The following is a 6,000-nucleotide window of genomic DNA, read 5'->3' as shown; positions in this document are numbered from 1 at the left end:
AAATGGGAGAAGGGATACAAAGGTAAGAAGTGACTGGCTTACAAGCTTTCAAGAGAGAACTTAGATCCACAGGGCGGGGAGGATGATGGAGTGTCCAGTGAGTAGTATCCAACCTGTCTAGGAAGGGCAGATGAAAAGAAATGCAGATGGGTCCCTTGGGATGAAGGGTGAATAATTGTTACCAGGAAAGACTGTGAAGACTAGAAATGTAAAGGTGGACATTTTATAGCAAGGAGGAGATTGACTAATCTTTCAGTCTAGGAGTGGAAGGCCCTGGGACCATCAATGGAGAAGAGCGGAGAGCGGGACCCCACCCAGAGGAGCAGTGAGGCCTGAGACTGAGACAGAGAGGATGATGCGAAGGGAGAGGATGTCATGAAGAGATGGAGTAGCTGGGGACTAGGGATTCAGAGAGGGAGAAGGGCTGTGTGCTGAGGACCGTGATGGGAGAGTGGGCGGGATTGCAGGGTATACCCTTTGGTTGGGTGATGATGCATGGACAGGATGGTAACTATGGCAATGAGATGATGTATGATGGAAGGAATGTAAAACTAATGTTCTCCCATGTAGACTATCACACAATACACAATAAAACATTAAAATAAATAAATAATAAATAAATAAATAGTGCTGGCCAAACTGGAAACCCATCTGTAGAGCAGTGAAACAAAACCCATTTCTCATTGCACATACAAAATTGAACTCAACATGGATTAAAGACCTAAATGTGCCGTGGAGTCGGTTCTGACTCATAGCGACCCTGTACAGGGTTTCCGAGGTTGTGAATCTTTATAGGAGCAGAAAGCCTCATCTTTCTCCCACGGAACAACTGGTAGTTTCGAACTAATGACCTTGTGGCTCACAGCCTGATTCGTAACCACTACGCTATGTAAAACCTAGCACTATAAATATCATCAATGAAAAATAGGGACACATTTGTATGAGCTCATATTTTGGCTCTTGTGCACTTCAGCTTCAGACTAAACTCTCAAATGATCAATTGATGAATCATTCCACAGTCAGCCCCTGGCCTTGTTTTGGCTGATGATATTGAGCTTTTCTAGTCCTGGTGTAGCGCTGTGGGTTAATGCACCAGACTGAAAAACCATTTGAACTGCAAGGTCGGTGGTTCAAGCTCTCCAGATGCTCCTCGAAAACCCTATACAGGGTCTCTATGGGTCAGAATCGACTCCACGGCACTTAACAACAACCTTCTCTTTCAACAGATGTAGTCAATTTGATTCCTGTGTATTCACTCTGGTGAGGTTCATATATTTTTTTAAAAAGGTATTTGCAATGAATAAACAATTGGTCTTGCTAAATTCTATTATGTGATCTCTAGCATCATTTCTTTCACCAAAGCCATATATTTCAACTACTGATTATTCCTCTTTGTTTCCAACCTATGCATTCTAATTTCCAATTATTATCAATACATGTTTGATCAGTTATGTTTGATCAATTTCACTGAAGAAGTTGGTAGAATTCTTCAATTTCATTCTCACTGGCTTTAGTAGTTGGTGTGTAAATTTGAGTAATAGTGGTATTAACTGTTCTTCTTTGTAGGCATATGGGTATTGTACTTCAAGATAGAACTTGAAATATTCTTTATGATGATGAATGCTTTGCCATTCCTCTTGAATTTGTCATTCCAGGCATAGTTAATCATTTGATTTTCTTATTCAGAATGGTCAATACCAGTCAATTTCAGCTCAGTATACCCAGAATATTGAACTTTATGCATTCCATTCCATTTTTTAAAACGTTTTTATTGTGATTTGAGTGAAAGTTTACAGGGCAGATCATCAGTTTTACATTCAACAAATCACACACTTTGTTTCATTACAATGATAATAATCCCCTTCATGTACCAATTTTCCTACAGTCATACTATCTACATTCCACTTTCTGATTATTAGTGGATGTTTGCAGTAGTTTCTCCTCATTTTGAGTTGTGCCCCATCAGAAAATTGTCTTGAAAATTTTACTCAATTCACGTCATCACAGTCAATTGTACTTTGAAGAGGCAGTTCTTCCCCAGTTATATTTTGAGTGCCTTCCAACCTGAGAGTTCTCATCTGTGGCAGTATATTTGACAGTTTCTGGTGGTATTCATAATGTTTTCATCTCTGGCACATGTTATACTGCTACTCATAATGTTTTCAGGGACTAAACATTCAGAATTAGTCCACCTGTCCTTCTTCCTAGTCTGTCTTAATCTGGTAGCACCAACCACCAGTGACCCTGCTGATATTCAAAATACCTGTGGCATAGCTTCTAGCATAACAGCAACACACAAGAAACCACATTACAACAAACTGACAAACTGACTTAGACCTCATAAAAATTGGACACTTATGTGCATCAAAAGATTTCACCAAAAGAGTAACAAGAGAACACACAGACTGGGAATAGATTTTTTGGCAGTGACATTTTAGAGAAGGAACTATTCTCAAAATTTGGTTTTAAAAAGTCAACACCTCAAGAAGAAGATAAATAATCCTATTTAAAAATGGGCATCAGACATGAACAGATACATCCCCAGAGATGACATTCAGATGGTCAACAGACATATGAGAAACATTCCCTAACGTTAACCATTGTTGTTATTGTTAATTGCCATTGAGTCTATTCCGACTTATAGCAACTCTGTGTGGTTTTTGAGGAGCATCTGGTGGGTTTGAACTGCTGACCTTGTGGTTCACAGTCCAGGATTGATCCTACAACACCACACCAGGAGTCCATAATTAGCCATTAGAGAGATGCAAACAAAACAACAATGAGATATCATCTTGTTGTTGTTGTTGTTCAGTGCCACTGAATCGATTCCAACCCATAGCAACCCTGTGTAGGATTTCCAAGGAGCAGCTGGTGAGCTTGAACTGTCGACCTTGCTTACCCCTGCATTAATAGCAAAGTTCAAGAAAAAACAAACAGAAAACAACAAATGTAAGCAAGGTTGTGGATAGTCTGGGGCCCTCCTACATTGCTGGTGGGACTATAAAATGCTACAACCACTGTGCAAAAGGATATGGAACTTTTGAAAACTTTGGAAATAGAAATACCGTTTGATCCTGCAATCTCTCTACCAAGTATATATACCCAAGAAATTAAGAGCTGTGACAAGAATAGCGATATACACACTATTCACAATAGCAAAATGCCCATTAACAGAAGAATTGTTAAACAAACTTTGGTACATATATACAATGGAATATTACTTAAAATTGAAGAACAACAATGAATCTTCAAAACACTATACTACATAGCTGAACCTGGAGGTCATTATGCTGAGTGAAATTAGTTAATCACAAATAGATAAATACTATATGAGACTACTATTGTAAGAAGTCCAAAAAAGGTTATCATGCTACAAGAAACACTATGATGGCTACCAGGACTAGGAGTGAAGGGAGAATTATTCACTGGCTAGACAGTAGACACATGTTAACTTGGATGACAAGGAAGGCAGTTAATAAAGAAAAAAAAAATGTTTTAAAAGAAAAAAAAATCAATAATTAAAAAATTGATTGTGGCCAGTTGTATGGTGTGGCACTGTGGATTAATGCACCAGACTGCAAAGCCATTTGAACTGCAAGGTTTGTGGTTCAAACTCACCAGCTGCTCCTTGGAAACCCTATACAGGGTTGCTATGGGTCAGAACTGACTCAAGGGCACTGCACAAAAACAACAAGTTGCATAGTAACAAAAAGGAAAGGAGAGATAGAGACCGAGAGAGATGGGGAGAAACTCTCTATGCCATAGCTTCTGAGCCTCTCACTAGTTCTTGGACTTTCTCTAATGGCCATGGGAAAAGCTAGCTCTTAACAAATTGTTCATTTCTTCTCTTTCTGGTTCTTTTATACTTCTAGGTGTTTATACCTTCATTAGAGTTTCTGGGTGATATAAAGAATATGATTTCTTATTACTGTTGTTCAGAGGATCTAAAGTGTATCATTCATTGAGCTAATTGCTTTTGGAAATGAAGTTCTTTAGACAGACTAAGTAAAAATGTTGTCCTTTTACTCTCCCTCTTTGGGGTTAATTGTTTGGGTTGATTTGTTTTGGCTTTGCATTGTGTTCCTTTTATGTGTTTGTAAATTTTCTTGTTTGGTTATTTGCTTTGTTTATTTAAAGCAACATGTTCTACAACTTAGCAAGAAGCCAGAAGCAGCAGATGGGATATTACGGGGGAGACAGGAACATCTTCATTGTTTTTGGCCCTTACTTCATCTGCCAAATCAAGATAGATGATGAGTATGGGTTTTGCCCCCCAAGCTAAAGCATCCATGATTCTGTTTCCTAGCCTGTCATCCATCAACTTGATGGAGGTTCAGTAAGTCCCAAAACTAAACATGTCACAATTCTTCTGACTGCCTTTGAATGGGCTGGAGGTAAAGCAGAGAATATAGCATTAAAAGGAGAAAGACAAAAAAAAGGGCAGGAAGACAGGATGGAGTGGGTAGATAGTTGGCATCCAATTTCCAAGATCACATCTGCATTATAAACAGAGGCCTTCTATTGAATACTAATTTTAAGCCCTCAAATAATGTCAGGAGTGACATTTTCAGTCTCTTTTCACTTTTGTCGTATTATTGGGAAGTGACTTGGTGTTTCTGTGGACTCTCTGGACTCCCATAGGAATAAGATCCCTCAGTACAATGGCAACCTGCCAAGTACAATGTGTTCTAAAACACCATGGCTTTGAGAAGTCTCATTATCAACCAAAGTACAATTTCAGCCTAGCAGGAGGCAAGTTAGACTGTTGATTAGTCACGGCACACCTTTTCTATGAGCTTTGCTGCAACCCATCCAAACTGTGACGACTCAGATGTTCTGTATCATGGTACACACACTACCCTTTTTACCTGGACTGAATTTTAATGATTTCAAACAGTGAAACAACACAAATCTAACCATGAACTATCTGTAGAAAAAGGTATCATCTATCTTTGCTTCATTTTATACTAATTCCAGAAAATAATCCTAGTGTGAATTATGGTAGCCATACCACTTGGGTCTAGTAAGGATACTAGAAATTAAATCCTGATTTTGCATCTGTTAAAGTACCTGATTAATATCAAATGGGACAAATAACACAAAACAAAAACAATAAAAATGCATTATATAGGTAGCATAGTGGATTATGAGCTGGGCTGCTATCCACAAGGTTAATAGTTTTAATCTACTAGCCACTCTGTGGGAGAAAGATGAGACTTTCTGCTCACCTAAAGATTTACAGCCTTAGAAACCCTATATGGGGTTGTTTCTGGTGTGGCACTGTGGAATAAAGCACTGGACCTCAAAGTGGGTTTGAACTACAGGTTGGTGGTTCAAACTCACCAGCCATTCCTTGGAAACCCTATATAGGGTCACTATGAGTCAGAACTGACTCAACAGCAAACACCACCACCACTGTTGTTATTGTTGTTAAGCACTGTGTAGTCGGTTCTGACTCATAACAATACTGTATAGGGCTTCAGAGAAGTGTCTGTATAATATATACCATTGAGTTGGCTCCAACTTATAGCAACCCTATATATATATATATGTATATATATATAGTTTCTGAGGAGCAGCTGGGAGGCTTGAACTGCCAACTTTATGATTTGTAGTCCAGTGCTAATCCTAGAGCACCACACCAGTGTCACTATGTTGTTGTTGTTGTTAAGTGACGTCAAGTCGGTTCCAACTCAGTGACCCTGTCTATGATTTCCGAGAAGTGGCTTGTGAGCTTGAACCACCGACCTGGCAGGTCAAACCAACTTTGCAATCCAATGCATTAACTCACAGTGCCACACCAGGACTCCATTATAGCATATCAGGAATATGCATATAGTGCCTGTTGTTGTTGTTGTTAAGTGCCATCGAGTTGGTTCCGACCCACAGCGACCCTGTACAGGGTTTCCGAGGGTGTAAATCTTTATGGGAGTAGAAAGCCTCATCTTTCTCCCGCGGAGCGGCTGGTAGTTTTGAACCGCTGACCTTAAGGTTCGCAGC

This window comes from Chrysochloris asiatica, unplaced genomic scaffold (assembly GCF_000296735.1).
Source record: "Chrysochloris asiatica unplaced genomic scaffold, ChrAsi1.0 scaffold00159, whole genome shotgun sequence".
NCBI classification, from domain to species: domain Eukaryota; kingdom Metazoa; phylum Chordata; class Mammalia; order Afrosoricida; family Chrysochloridae; genus Chrysochloris; species Chrysochloris asiatica.
This window is presented reverse-complemented; position numbering follows the sequence as displayed.